Raw genomic sequence first — 17094 nt, forward strand, 5'->3', positions numbered from 1 at the left:
CATGTACGCAGCCAAGATATTAGACTTAGCAAATCATATAAATAAATTCATCTAAATATTGTCATTGTAAATATTGTACATAATTGTCTTCTCTATACATATGTATATGGTTTATTGAGAATAAAGATATACAAATTCAATAAAATTTGATATTCAGCAAACATTGTTTTTGTTTATTAAGTTGATTTGGAGAGAGAGAAAAAAAAATCCCGAAGAAAAAATCGAACTTGTTACAGAAAAACGGCAACTATAAAACACAACTTTTTTTTTTTATTTTCTTTATGCATGAACTGCAGACCACAAAAAAAATAATTTAACCGTCATCATGAAAAATAAACTGAAAAAGTACATCGAATAATACCCAAATATGATAATTTAAATACAATTAAATACAACAATGATGAAGTAGAGCAGAATATAATGGTACAACAGTGCCAGCGTTCTGAAGATCCATAGGTATCCATAGAAATGTTTTTTTTTTTAATTTTTTCTCCATAAACGTAAAATTTACTATGCATAATTTAAATTTAACTACATTAAACAATCCCTTAAAACTTAAAACATCGTGTTATTAATTTTAAACGTAACACTGTTCTTACAACACAATTCATAAACAAAAATAAAGATAATCCAATCAATTTTGTTGATTGAATAATTCACGGCTCAGTAGTTGTGTAATCAGTGACACGTGCTCTCATTATTTTATAAGAATTGACATATCTATCAATTTCGATTTCAAATTCTACCAAAATTTAATTCTTAAATAAGTAGCGTGTTACGAAAATATACAGCCATCCTGTGTGCAAATACGATGCCTATAAAGGGTCCTGAGTGCACTCAGGAGGTCCTGAGCAGTGTATAGACGTACCCGCATGACTGGAGCGGGCCCCCCTTAGATCAGTCAGCCCCCCTTACAAAAAGTTCTGGGTCCGCCACTGAAATATATGTCTCCATTAAATCAGAGACATATATGTCTCTGATTAAATGCAATGATCGTTCACAAAAAGGGGAATCAAACCCCCGGATCCCATCCCCCTTCGATCCGCCACTGATTGTGAATATAAATATAATTGTTACTTAAAAGTCATAGACTAGTACTAGCTCCGAGCACCTGTTTTGGGATATATACAGCTAATTAACCGTAAATAACTGCGAGATAATGAATAACAAGTTGATAATTGTCTATTCTCTGCTAATTAATGTACCTGCAATTCACCCTGATTCATTTGTGAGACCACCGACACTAATAATATTACCTCAAAGTTAGAGGTTCTCCGTTACTGGGAACTTCATATCGGATCCGATCAATTTATTGGTTCCATTCCCCCTAGTAATAATGATCCATTTGCAGTGACGATGACAATCAAAGGTATACTCATTACTGTTGATTTTGCATGATAACATACATGTTATGTCAACTCACTTCTCCTTCCTACGGCGTCAGAGAGAGAAAAAAAAAGCCTTGCAATGCGTCATAATTATTTGGACTACTTCCATATGACTTTAAAAAAAAACCAAACAATAGTTTATTTCACTGATTGAGATTGGACTGACGAGACATTTCAGCATGTGAAATCTTAATTGTTAGTCCAAGTACACAGTTATCATCCGTTGATTTTCATTTTTTACAAAAAGATTTCCTAGTGTGGACCATGTATTACTTTAAAATTTATTTATTTGTATTTTTTATGCATAAAAAGTAAGTACAATGAAGTAGGGGGATGAAATTATTTTATTTTAGTTTGAGAATCACTCATACTTCTTGTATGATGTCACCTTAGCCTACAAATTACCAAAAAGAAACACTTTTTTATTTCCTCTAGCTTATGTGTATGCCTTTTCATATACATGTAAAAATGTGTTACTGCCTATATATTGACCTTAAATGTTATTCAGTCTTCCATGGCCTAATAGTTCTACTCATGTGGTATGCTATAAGCAGATAAGTAACTTTCTTTCCTTTTGAAATACAAATAATTTTTTAAATATACATGAAGAATTTTTATATTAGCCGCTCCCCCCCCCCCCCCCCCCCCTTAATTTTGAAATCTCTTAAATTTAGGCATAGGCTCATATAAATTCGACTTTTGAAGAATTGAAATAAATCTGAGACAGCAAATGAGTATTGAGCTGCTTTACATTAAAATACATTATGTACATACATGTGACATACACAATTATTTATAAATAGTTATAAAGACATTTAAAAAGCAATTTTTTGCAATATTTAAATTATGTAGGCCCAAATTTTGATAGTTAAACGTTAAACTTTAAACGGCAAAAAATTAACACCCAAAGTTCAAACTTATAGTCTTTAATGTATATATGCTATTGCCATGAAACTAGGTAAACTGTCTTATAATTCTCTAATCTTAGTTCATGCCAAGTTTGATTAAAATTAGTATTTCTACTCTATTAGGTCTCTAGTGTGGATATAGTGTATAACTTGCAAACTATTTTCATACTCCTTCCAAATTTATTGCGGATGAATGACATTTTTACCAGATATTCGGAATCCTCTGGTTTTATCCATGCAGTGCCATTAAAAAATTTTGCCCACAAACCCCTACTTTTCTTTTCATATTTTTATTACATAGTTTAAAAAGCCATATTTGAAAATCTTATAAAATCCTTGTTATTTTTCCATAGCTTTTGAAAGAAAAAGGTGCCAGTGTTAAGTGTATGAAAAATCTAGAGAGAATCACTTCCCGCCAAATTTTTAATGGCTTATATCTTAAAAACAAGCACACGGACCCTTCATTTTTTCTGTTTTTTTAGTTCCTTTATTCATATTCTTTTAAAAAGCTTGTTATTTTGAAACGGAGTAGCGAACATCCTTAAGGCCAAACAAAAATATATGTCTGTTTACGGTTACCCGACCGACCGTCCTTTTGAGCGCCGACCCTAAGTCATTTTATTTCCGTCGTAAAAGCAAAAATTAACTGAACTCGTGTCAAAAATGAAGTTTGTGTTGCCAATAATATAAATCAATTGCCTGATACATCCCAATGTTCACAATCGTGAATATGACAGCTGTTATAAGGAAATTCGTGACTCGTGATGAAATAAACACTTTGCCGCCATTTTTTCCCCAACCAATAACCAAGGGAAATAATCCAATCATTAAAATAACGGGTAAAATTGGCCAAGGATCAACTCAGACCACGACAAGACGAAACGGCATGACTCAAAATCATGTCGCAAAAAATAAAATGAAAAAATAAAATAAAATGGAAATACCGACCTACCTAGCCTTTTTTTTAAAGTATGTAACCTTAAACAGACATATATTTTTTAGGGCCTAAGTAGTGATTTGGTATAGTTTGAAAAGGTCAAATATTAGTATGTCTGTGAAGTTGTCAAACTAAATTAAAGACCCTTTAAGGTATAGAACCACTAATTCAGGCCCGGTCGGAAAGAACATACAAGAAAGTAGTACATATTTTAAACAAAATAGTTCCTACGCATAGCTGTATCTTTGTCAATAGTAGGAATATTTGGGTAGTTTTAGTATCAAATGAAAGCTTTGGGACTTGGAGCCACTGTAGAACCCTAGTTGAAAGTTTTATTTGAATAATAAAGAAGTATATGAAATTTTGATAGGAGGGCTCATTTGGCCTGTTGTTCAGATCAGAAGTTCCTGTTTCTGTACTATCAAACTTCCGGGAACCAGTACGCTCTAATATGCAATTAAAGGTATGTTGATTTTTTCAGCACAAGTCAGCATAAGGTACAGTTTTGACATGAAATAACTGCCACTTAATTTGAACATAAGACAAAGTAGCCATTTATGCTTGAAATTGCAGAATTTAACATAGAAAGCAATGGGGCTATGAATTAGTGGTTTTATACCTATTACTGACAGGCATGTTAAATTCTATTTTTAGAAATCATACCCTTTACAGTGAAAATTGGTCACATTTGTTGTCAGAAATCATGTTACATTATTTTTTTTATGTAACAATTATGTTAGTGTCAAATTACAGCCCTCAAATTGCTACAATAAGGTATTTTAGCCTTTTTTGGTCATTTAGCATGCACACAGTTAAGATTTTACCTGAAATTTAAATTTTTGGATTATCTAACACTGAAACCAATGAAACTTGTATATTATGACTAGTTTATAGTATAAATATTGTTTTTGGTCAAATTATCTAGTGAGTGTTCATGTTTTATTGTGTTTCTTGGTGAGTTATTTATTTCAAGGAAAATTGGTGTATACTTATATAGGAATTCCAAAATCTCACTTGAAACGATTTGATAACCATTTTAGCAAGTTGTCTATCTTGGAGATACATGAATTGCTCTTGTTGATCCATGTTTATACATAAAAGTATGTTTTTTTTACCAAATCACTATCCTTTTCCAACATGTAGAAAAAAGGGGGGATAAAATTATCAATTATATTTTATGTTTGGACCACTGTATTTATATTCAAGGAAGAATCCCTGATAAAAATAAGACATATAGGTAAGAACACTGTTATTTGAGTAGATATTAACAAATCAGAACTGGTAAAAATTGAAAAAGTGTCATATCTGTCACTATTAGTATCCATATGTAGTTTTCTTTGTTTAACGCATATGTTACTACCAGTCCAATTTGAGCTTGAATTCAGTGATATATTGTTTTGACAAAAGCTTTATGTGTTTTTCTATGCTAGAAATAGATCATAGAAGGAAATTAAGTCAAGCAGAAGTCAATATAACAAGTTTGGTGCTGTTATAGGTATAGAACCACTAATTCAGGCCCGGTCGGAAAGAACATACAAGAAAGTAGTACATATTTTAAACAAAATAGTTCCTACGCATAGCTGTATCTTTGTCAATAGTAGGAATATTTGGGTAGTTTTAGTATCAAATGAAAGCTTTGGGACTTGGAGTCACTGTAGAACCCTAGTTGAAAGTTTTATTTGAATAATAAAGAAGTATATGAAATTTTGATAGGAGGGCTCATTTGGCCTGTTGTTCAGATCAGAAGTTCCTGTTTCTGTACTATCAAACTTCCGGGAACCAGTACGCTCTAATATGCAATTAAAGGTATGTTGATTTTTTCAGCACAAGTCAGCATAAGGTACAGTTTTGACATGAAATAACTGCCACTTAATTTGAACGTAAGACAAAGTAGCCATTTATGCTTGAAATTGCAGAATTTAACAGAGAAAGCAATGGGGCTATGAATTAGTGGTTTTATACCTTAAACATAAAATTGTCCATATTTTGAGTTATAGCTTATAGATTTTTCTATTATGTTAATATGTCCTGTCCCAAAAGTAGTACACTACACTGTTAAAATCTCTTTTGGATAGAGCCAGCGCAATTTTTTAAATTTGCCTTTTTGCTCATCGTTCCGAAGGAACAGTGCGATTTTGCCATCACTTGGCGTCCGTCGTCGTCTGTCGTTGTTTTTCGTCAACCATTGGCGTCCGTCGGGTGTAAACTATTTCATACATCTTCTCCTCTACTGAACCAATTCCTACCAAACTTAGGCTGAATGATCTTTAGGGTATTTACAATAAAGTTTGTGTTTTGTTACATGGTTGTCATGGCTAAATATGAACATAGGGGTAAATGCAGTTTTTGGCTTTTATCTCAAAACCCAAAGCATTTAGAGCAAATCTGACACAGAGTTAATTATTCATTAGGTATTCAAAGTTCTATCAGCCCTGAAATTTTCTGATGAATGTAATAACCCATTGTCATGATTGTTGGGTTGCTGTCACTTAATTGGTAATTTCAAGAAATATTTGCAGTTTTTGGTTATTATCTTTAATATTATTCATGATAAAGATAAACTGTAAACAGCAAAAATGTTCAGCAAAGTAAGATCTACAGATAAGTTTCTGTAACCAAAATTGTCAATGGACCTCTTAAGGAGTTATTGCACTTTAACGACAATTTTACACAATTTGTTTATCATGTTTCATGTGTTTTCTAACTTTAAAAAATCTTCTCCTCTGAAACTGCTAAACCAATTCCAACCAAACTGAGGCTGAATGATCCTTAGGGTATTTAGAATAAAGCTTGTGTTTTATTTTCTTTTTCATCAATAAACATGGCTGCCATGTCTAAAAATAGAACATAGGGGTAAAATGCAGTTTTTGGATTATATCTCAAACACTAAAGCATTTAGAGCAAATCTTATGTGAGGTAAAATTGTTCATTATGTCAAGTTCTATCAGCCAGTAAATTTTCAGATGAAATTAACAATAAATTGTTGGGTTGCTGCCACTAGATTGGTAATTTTAAGGAAACTGCAGTTTTTATTTTGTGGTCAAAATATTGGTATGACGTTGACGTTGGCGGCATCATAGTCGTCCAAAGACACATTGGTTTTCACACTCAAACTTAAGTTGAAGTTAATGGATCTCGATGAAATTTTACCTTAAGGTTCAATACCACAAAAGGAAGGTTGGGATTGATTTTGGGGGTTATGGTACCAACAGTTAAGGAATTAGGGGCCAAAAATAAGCATTTTTGTAACTTCCGGACATAACTTGTGTGTTAGTGTATGGATCTCTCTGACATTGTACCACAAGATTCCATATCACAAAGGGAATGCTGGGATTGATTTTGGGGGTAATTGCCTCAAAATTTTAGGAATAAGGGGCCAAAAAAAAGGGGTAAAAAACAAGCATTTTTCTAGTTTCATGACAATAACTTGTGTGTAAGTGTATGGATCTTTCTGAAATTGTACTACAAGGTTCCATATCACAAAGGGGAAAGCTGGAATTGATTTTGGGGGTAATTGCCCAAAATGTTTAGGAATAAGGGGCCAAAAAAAAGCATTTTTCTAGTTTCCAGACAATAACTTGTGTTCAAGTGTATGGATCTCTCTGAAATTGTACTGCAAGGTACCATACCACAAAGGGAAGGCTGGGATTGATTTTGGGGGTAATTGCCTCAAAATTTTAGGATAAAGGGGCAAAAAACAAGCATTTTGCTAGTTTTAGGACAATAATTTGTGTGTAAGTGTATGGATCTTTATGAAATTGTACTACAAGGTTCCATATCACAGGGGGAAAGCTGGGATTGAGTTTGGGGGTAATTGCCCTAAAAGTTTAGGAATTTGGGGCCAAAAAGGGGCCAAAAAACAAGCATTTTTCTTGTTTCCAGACAATAACTTTGTGTTCAAGTGTATGGGTCCCTCTGAAATTGTACTGCAAGGTACCGTACCACATAGGGAAGGCTGGGATTGAGTTTGGGGGTGATGAATCATAAGGGGGTTCAAAAAATTTGGGGGGATTTTTTTTCCTTTTTTTCCTTTTGTTTTCTTTAAAATTTTCCATTTTAAATTGGTTATTTCTGATTTATATATAAAAGCAAATAATAATGATACAGTTTGATTAGGTAAATTAGAAATTTTTAAGTTGTTACACCACATTCATTTTGTGAGCCTCTTGTTTTAATTGCTTCTGTAAGTTATATATTAATTTGAAATTTTGACAACAGACACATACAGATTATACTGTTAACAATATTTCAGAGTTTAATGTTGTCAAGCACACAAATCATAGAAAAATAGTTAATCACGTCATTGTTGTCCATTGAAAAATTAGTATGAACACGATGAAAAAGTACAGGAATGTTTGTTTGTTAAACTATTGACCGTGGTTATGTCTTTGAAACTGTTGACTGGCAAATAGTCTGTGAAATGAAATAGCACAAATATTTCATTCTTTTTTATATCATGGTATATAGAAAAACACATACTGATGTATCATAATAGTTATAGTGACTGTCATTAAATTATAGTTTTTACCTTTTTTAAGTTTAGGGCAAGAAATATAGAAGATAAAGAAAAATATAAACAATTACAACTGTACAGTAGAAATGATCGGCAAAACAAGATAAACAGAAGACAACAAGGCCTAAATGGTAAGACCACTTCTATATAATAAAAGTGATTGCCCTTGAATGATGACTATTATAAAAGTAAGAAGATGTGGTATGGTAAATGAGTTATCTATCCACCAGAGTTCAATGAAGTGGATGCAAGCAATTAAAGACCAATGACGGCCTTCGATAATGAGAAAACAATCATGTCTGTGAGCACTCCACCTAACCATAATCTAGGACAGTGGTTCAAATAGCACAACATATGAACAAACTGTAAAAACTGTTGAAAGTGGCTCAACTCATTATCACTGCAAGGCACTAAAACGACTGATATTAAGTCGTGGACACAAAGCACTGAAATAACAGAACTCATAATCATGATTAGTAGGAATATCAAATTTAAGTTTCTCAAAATGTTCATATTAAACATGATAAAATAAGCTTATTTCATATTGTTGTTTTTTTCTCAATTTATATTTTGTGTATTTATAGGTGCAGAGACTTCTTGGTTTTCATGATCATCAACAGATCAATACAGAAGAGGAAACTTAAGGTTAATACTTTTCTACATTGTGTGCTAATTGGATTAATGTGAAATGAAATGTGTGCTTACCTGGAAAAAGAAAATAGGAAATTTCTACAAAATGGCTGTAAACAAAATGGAGTACAATTATAGATGCACAAGAACACAATTGTGTAATTGCAACAACCTACACTGAAGGATTAGGGAGAAATGTAGAAAAAAAAGTATTTTTTTGTCGAAATAAACACCTGCTTTATCCATTCATGTACATAGCTCTGTCATATCAACTATATAGAGGAAGATGTTTGAAGAACAAATTGCAAAAATGTATTCTCTACCAATTGAAGGAAGATGTCTGGTGGATGGAATTATTTATGCACTGAACTGTTTTGTAGGGGATTGAATAATTGTACGCAGCAGAAAAGTTAAATTAACATGAAAAGTGGTTATTTTATTTAATCCGCAAATATGAGCACAATATTAATAACATCACAAATAGTATGATATTCATAGCGTTTTGCTTATTATTGTATTGTCTCAAACAGCTAGCCTATTGTTTTTGTATGTCATGTTACTCATCAGTGAACATTTTATTAAAGTTTTAATTATCTTTTGTATCAATTATTCAGTCTCAGGAAAAATTATATTCATACTGTTTTTACTGTTATGAAATTTTCATAGAGGAAAATTGAATGAGAGAAATTTCCATAGAGGAAATTTGGAGAACAATGTTTTCCTTAGAGGAAATTTGTGGTCTTGAATTTTCCCTCAAGGAAAAGTGTTTGTCAAAAATTTCCTCACAGGAAATTGCTGTTGACAAAAATTCCTCACAGGAAAAAGTATTTCCTCAAAGGAAAATTTGAAGCTGCAAATTTCCTCACAGGAAAAAGTATTTCCTCAGAGGAAAATTTGAAGCCTCAAATTTCCTCACAGGAAATAGAATTTCCTCAAAGGAAATATTAATGCAGCAAATTCCCTAAGGGAAATCTTTTTCCCTTGAGGAAAATACAATTTCCCTTAAGGAAAAATCTTTTTCCTTCAGGGAAATTTGATTTCCCTTGAGGAAAACTACTTTTCCTCTGAGGAAATTGTTGAAAAAAGGGGCATAACTTTTTCAACAGTGGTGCTAGAGCCAAAATTTTCTAGGACAAATATCAGGGAACCAATACCAACCAAGTTATCAACTTCATTTTGACTTAACTCCAAAAATTAAGGTGACAACTTTTGCACTCAGCGGAAGTGCAAACTTGTCCCGGAGACTGTTAGTTACTGATCTAATACATATCAACAAGTTAACTATGAATACAAAAGTTGAAATAATATTTATATCTGATGCAAACACAATTGAATAATGAAGACAGAACAAAACTCAAATAATTTGAATCACTTATGCGTTTGAACTTGCGGCATTAAAATATCGATTCAACACTTCACTATCAACGTGAATGAACACTTTACTGTCATTTTCATGACCTACTATCGTGATTTCTTTCTGGCCTAACTTACGGATAGTTACGCTCACATATATAATAGATGCAACCAAATGTTATCCAATCAGACATTAAGAAATCCTTTACTTCATACGGAATAAGCAAACATTTACCAATGAGAATCCATTAACAGATTTACCCCATTGTGACGTGATGCTTATGACTAATTAGACCGGGTCTCAAGTGACTCGGTAATACATTATGTGGAAAACAAAAGAGCGTGGAATGGTGTCATTTTTAATACCCACCATTGTCCTATATTAGTTATAAATAAAGTTAAATTCTCTGATTCGTCGTTTTTTACGTCATGCCGGCTAACAAATTGAACCTCGTTATTTAAGTTGTATACATTTCGCTATATACTGGAAAAGTAAAAATGTAGTTTGAAAAAGAACAACATGGATCAACCATTGCACTAGCTGTGTAACGTTGCCGTTCAGATAAGAACATAATGTATGTTGCATAGTATTTTAAAAAGTGTTGTGATTGATTAAAAAGGTCCGAAACAATGGAAATACAACCAATGACGTGACGTTATTCTCCTTTATTTTAGAGAACGCACTACGGAAATATTCATATTCCGGTAGATTCTGACGCGGCGAATCACAATAAAATATTTCATTAAATTTCTTGACTTGTGCTTTCACTTTAAAATTCATATGTTTAACTTACTAAATTAAATGTTCAGGTGGAGTATGTCCTATGTGTCTGTTAATTGTAATTTCTATGACATTGCATAGCGAGTTTATAATTGGTTGCCTTAGCTGATGTTTTCTAAAGCTTATCCTGTGTGTGTGTTTTTTTTTTTTTTTTTTTTTTTATAGTTATAAATTATGTAAATAATTAAATAGCTCAAACATTTTATTCGAGAGTTTGCATAAATCGATCCGTACCAATTTATCTTAACGATATTGCCTCTGAATCCTATAAGTTTTGTTCATACTTGACCATTTCCTGAAACAACATCCATTTGATGTTGGATTTGTACTGGTTGATATTTTAGTCTTAGATACATGATTCCTTTTATTAATTATATTGCCTTTGAACTTGCTGTCATTAGCTTCGAGTACTCTCAAATCTGTACGTTGTGTCTTTTTTTGTTGTTGTGTGGGATGTATAAAATCCCTGCCACGTCCGGTTTGTGTTTTCGTTAGATGTGTTTCTGCTTTGTGTCGATCTGATGAGTTAAGCTCTTTTATAATTTGTTCTTATGTTATATTGTTACACCACTGTCCGAGGTTTAGAAGGGGACTTCAAATATCGTTAACCCCGCCACATTTTTTAATGGCCTGACCCAAGTTAGGAGCCTGGTTTTCAGTGGTTGTCGTTGGTTTATGTCTAGCATATTTGTTTTTCGTAAATTGTGTTCTTATAAATTAGACCGTTTGTTTTCTCAATCAAATTGTTTCATATTTTTTTTTATGTCGAGGCCTTTTATAGCCGATTATACGGTATGTGTTTTCATCTTTGTTGAAGGCCGAACGGTTGCCTATAATTGCTTACATCCACTTTATTTGAACTTTGGTGGATAGTTGTCTCATTGGCAATCATAGCACATCTCCTTATTTTCATATTAAACGATATTTTTTTGGAAATCCTTTCCAATGTTTGACGAATAAAATATTATATTGAATAGATTGAAGATTAAAAGGCTACAACACGCGTGTGCACAAGAGAAAAGTAATACATTATAAACTTATAAATTATAGTTTGACGATGAGAATACATCATATACAGATATTAAAGATATGCGGATTAAGGTTAGGTGCATGCATATTAATGTCAATTTTTGAGGAAGTAGGTCTAATAACCGTTCGACTCCGTCCGTCGATCCGTCCGAAAGAAAAATCTCGTCAAAGTTTTCGTGGTTTCTATGAGAGGGAATGATTTAATATTTTGTCTACAGCTGGATAACGTTGAGTTGTAGCGAGAAAACAATTTTTACATCTGCCGTGTAGCCACTTCCTGATTGCCGATAGTTTGAAATTTTACAACACTTATTGTATAAGGAAAATTTTCGTCAAACGTTTCTTGGCTTCTATGCAAGGGAATAATTTGATATTTGGTCTACAGCTTTATAATGTTGATTTGTAGTGAGTAAGCAAGTTTTACATTTGGCATGTAGCCACCTCCTGTTTGCTGAGAGCTTGTAGAAGGAAAATGTTCGTCCAGACCTGGTTTTGGTCTTGTTATTTATCTGATACATGTGTGCATATTTTGATGGATAATATATCACGAACATTTTTAATTTTGTGTTTTAGGTTTTGTTGATAGTAGTTTAATGTGACGTTTATTGACAACATTAAACATTAAGCAATTTAAGTCTATGAAACACAAGTAATTAAGAAAGTAAGGCCTTTTTTATATTTAATAAATACAAACTGATAAGTTAATTACATTACATGTACGTTTCATTATAATACGTTATTTTGATTGGCTAACAGCAATCTCGCGTCATTCTGAAATTAACCTTCATTTCAAAATGAAATGTAACATTCATGATGACACGATCTTCCACAATAAAGTGCACAGGTAAATAAAAGAAAAACTTGATAGAAATCGTGTTTTCATGATCCTAGCAAAAAAACGTAATTATAAGTAAAATCATGTAATGTTTTCAAAAATAATTATTTGTTTTACTGTTTCACTTTATTATGATATAATTCTTTCGTGTATAATAGCGTAAACTATTTACTTTAAGAGAGCTGGATTTAAGGGGATAGGCCTGGATTTAGGGAGATAACTGTTATACATCAACTGTACATTGTTCGCCGGTCATTCATTAAAATATCAATTAAGAATCTTGCCACCACACATGCATGTCTACTTTGGATTGAGATGTTGGTGGAACAGCACCAGAGAGAACTGGAAAAGTATTATTAGCTCTACCAAAACATAAAATGGAGGCTTAAAAAAATTCACGAAGACTCAAATATCAAAATTGTATATGTTATATGAAGATAATGATCACATAATTTTTCACTTTGTATTAACTTCATCTGGTCATTCATAGGTGTTTTCATAATTTTTGTTTAGATAAAGCATTTTCGTAATCAACTTCGTAGAAAAACTCTACTACCGTTTTTTTCGTCTCTAGTTAGAATTATATAATTGTTTTTGAAGACATAACACAAATTTAGAATCAGAATCTCACAATGCCGACAGTGACATGGTGGTTGGTTTAGTGTCACAATGGACAGCTAAGGTCAACTATTCTTGTGGTAGAAAATCCATAGTATTTCGTAACCCATATCAAGTGTTATACAATATATTGAAATTTTGGCTATAGTATCGGAGTGTGTATATTCTAGTTTAAATACGGCTTTGACCATATGTGACTGTCTTGATTTCTGCCATTTAAAAAATAAGGAGATGACTTTATGTTAATTGTTTTTCAACTTGAGTATGCTTCTTCTTTCTTCTATTTTTTCCCTCACAATACAGAAGTAAAATCCTAGAAAGCAGTTTAAAAACCACGGAATTTGGATGATATGTGCACGAAGGGAATGCCATTGATTACCCGTATGATATCGTATGTTTTTATTATGTATATCACACTTGTTAGTCATAAGGATTTCTGTATATTGAGACCGTTAGAGTCGGAACAAAAATGGACAAGATCTTAGGTCAACAGTTCGAAATCGTTTATTCTTTGTTTTCTTGCATTTGATGGAAACTAAGGACGAGAAAAAAATTAATAAATCCGTTATTAGTTGTAAAACTTGAGTTGACCGGAAGGAATAACAAAACTCTCGACTACTAAAGGAATAAGAGAACATTTGATACAAGTCTAAATAAAAAAACAACGTTCAAACCTATGATTGCGTTGGATAAAAACCGCAATTTCTATACGTGTGCATGCAAAACAAATTTCTCGGTAGAAGAGTCTAAATACAGCACAAACAGTAGTGTAACATCACAACATAAAAAGACACATTATAAAATATCAATTGAAATGGCTTAACTCGATCAAAAAGACATTAAAATATGTTTAACAAAAACAAGTAAACATACACTGAATAAGTTTGATCTATGACACAATATAAATACAATATTAAAACGTAGGTGCCTTTATAACAGAGACGTTACAGGTAGTAATAAAAAAAATGTAGGAAGAGTGTCAATAAGACAACTCTTACCTGGGACAAAATGGCGCTAAATAAAACAACGTACACAGGTAAATTTTAAAAATATAATAATTTTGTTGTTAGGAGTACGGAAGTAAACATTTTTTTTACAAAATTAATAAATTTTTTGTTCAGAGTACGAGTACAGAAGTGAAAATTTATCGTCATACTAAATACAAAGGTGGTACATATTAAAAATAGTGAGACGAGATATAACACAAAATAAGTAAACATTGAATTACAGAAATGCATTACAAATTGTGCCAACAGGTCAAATTAACACGAACGTACGATTTGAGAGTAGTCGCAGTTACTGCCCAGCAAACAAAATAACGTTAGTATAACGTTGGTATAACGTAAACTTTATGTTATATTCACGTTACTGAGAGACGTTTATTTTACGTCATTTTGTAGACTCCGATCAACGTGGAAGTAACGTTAAAAGTAACATTACAAGAAACATAAATCAAACGTTATAGTAACATATCTGCTAACGTTGTTTATTAACGTAAATCCAACGTTAAAGTAACATTTCTTAGAATGTAATTTTTTTACAGAAGACTAACGTGGTGGTTACGTTTTTGAGAACGTTTATTTTTTATGTAAATCTAACATTAAAGATACATCTTTTTATAACGTTATTAATTTATGGAAGACTAACGTTTGATTAGTATTTCTTACAACGTTGTTTTTTTACAGAAGACTAACGTGGTGGTAATGTTTTTTTAACAATGTTTGTTTTTACTCAAAACTAACGTTAAAGTTACATTTCTGATAACGTTATTTATTTACAGAAGACTAACGTTAGAATTATATTTTTTACAACATTATTTATTTACGTAATATTAACGTTAGAGTAACACTTCTGATAACGTTATTCATTTACTGAAGACCCACATTAGTGAAATGTTTAAAAAAAAAATCATTTACTTGCGTTTACCATAAATCAATTCCTGTCTTGTGAAATCTTAATGTTTTATGTTATTCCTGAAATTCTGTATAGATGGATATGGCAGATGTCTGTTTCTGTTTTATTCATTCACAACTAGTTTAGTGAATAGACATCTATGTTGTTGAAGACTATATGCTATATTATGTTCCCATCTAAATATAATTTGACTACTTTTGTTCATCGAGTTGCTGTTGCATTGATGTATACCTCACGTCTAAAAGAGAGGCGGGAGATACCTATGGGATAATTAAACTAGAATAGTCGAATAATAGCCGACAGTGCTTAAGGCACACTTAAAATTAAAGGGTCATCTTTTAATCTAAAGATTTACTTAAATGGTATTCCAATACAATTAAATGCACTCTTCTTTTTTTACCCTGCCTCTCAGCTCTTCCTTACTAGTATTTCCATTGAAAAGTTAGATCATTTTGACATTACTGTTGGTTGAAAAACTTCAGCTTCAGATAATAGAATACTCCAAACAAATGCATAAAGATGTGTTTTCATATTTAATTTGATCATATATTATGTATATATATTATACATTATCATATATTATTTATCATTTATATAATTTGTATCATTAAAGAGTCATTTAAAGAGTCACTCAGAGTCTGATATATCCTCTCTTCTTCTTGAAGCTGGTTTCTAAAAAACACAATAAAAAATAAAAAGGCAATAGTAATGCAAATTTTAAAATGAATTTTATACATAATGAAAATAAATGTAAGTTTATTGATTTAATTAAACGAACCAACTTTAAACATGTAGTAGGCATGATTGTTTTATTAGTTGTTATTGGTTTTGAACTAGCTGATGAGTTAAGCCCTTTTCAACTGATTTTTATAGTTTGTTCTTATGTTGTACTATAACACCACTGTCCCAGGTTAGGGGGAGGGTTTGGCGACAACAAACTTAGTTTAACCCCGTCACATTCTCTATGTGCCTGTCCCAAGTCAGAAGTAATTTAGTGGTTGTTGTTTGTTGCTGTATATCATATTTGTTTTTCATTCATTGTGTTGTACTTAAATCAAGCCGTTAGTTTTCGCGTTTGAATTGTTTAACATTTTGTCATTTCGGGGCTGACTATGCGGTATGGGTTTTGCTCATTGTTGAAGGTCATACAGTGACCTTTAGTTGTAAACTTCTATGTCATTTGGTCTCTGGTGGAGAGTTGTCTCATTGACAATCATACCACATGAAATGTGCTTATTTTAATATAAAAGCAGTTAACTTTATGAATAAAAATAAATTGTTTAAATTGAATATTAGGTCTTGGACAAACACTTTGCCTTCAAGTATCTTAAATAACTCCTCTCTACTTTCTGTTCTGATGACACTTACTGCAAGCAATAAAAAATGTCTACATTTGTAATATAGTATGGCAAATCTCATTTTGAAAAGGTTCATTTAAACATAAGATAGAATACATGTAGAAGAAAATAGAAATCCAACTTGTAGGCAAAATGCGGAAACAGGATCTGTTTTTTTATCTATTAAAAATGAATACTCTGTTTTAGGTTTTGTTACAAGCATCTTTCTTATAGATAGTTTTAACATGCAAGCTCATAATGTCATGCAGAGACGCATTTTTCCATCATAATTCAGCAGCAACAAACATTTCTGAATTCTTTATTTTTATGTCAACTTTTTTAATGTGAATGCACTACAAAATATCATCTACAGGTGGGTGTTTTTGTACAGTGAAATTGTAGGTGAAATTCTAAAATTGTCTCTTTAGATGGTACCCCAACCTCAAAGTGCCTTTTGTGTGTACAAAGTATGTTTGAATGGAACAGTCCTAACTGCAATGTTATCCATGGGAAAATCTAATTTATTGTGGATTTTAAATATAACAGTCAAATATATATATGCAGTGAACACAATCTCTTGGTACTGTTCCAAAATTGATTGTGGTTTGGGGCATGGGATTCACTCAAATCAAATAATTGTGTGTGGTTGTATTTTCCTTTTAATTATAAGTAAAATGAAAATTTTATATCATAGGTGAATGGGGTCTTAATAATAACCCTCCCATGCCAACTCCCACCACCACTTGTCTGCATTTAATTTTCTGTAACGCCCTTACCTAAACGGGTTAAATAACAACAAAATAATAGATCTGATTATAATGATTTTTTTTTAATGCATAATTAGCAACAAA

At 31.9% G+C, this 17094-nt stretch overlaps 1 long non-coding RNA gene across 1 annotated transcript; it reads left to right on the plus strand.

The window, feature by feature from the left end:
• Positions 1–924: 924 nt before the first annotated feature.
• Positions 925–8971, plus strand: LOC127702633 (uncharacterized). Its single transcript, XR_007982512.1, has 3 exons — positions 925–1369; positions 7772–7877; positions 8331–8971. It is a non-coding gene; the product is annotated as an uncharacterized LOC127702633 (long non-coding RNA).
• Positions 8972–17094: the final 8123 nt, after the last annotated feature.

The sequence above is a fragment of the Mytilus californianus genome, unplaced genomic scaffold (assembly GCF_021869535.1).
Source record: "Mytilus californianus isolate M0D057914Y unplaced genomic scaffold, xbMytCali1.0.p SCAF_5, whole genome shotgun sequence".
In the NCBI taxonomy this organism is placed as follows: Eukaryota; Metazoa; Mollusca; class Bivalvia; order Mytilida; family Mytilidae; genus Mytilus; species Mytilus californianus.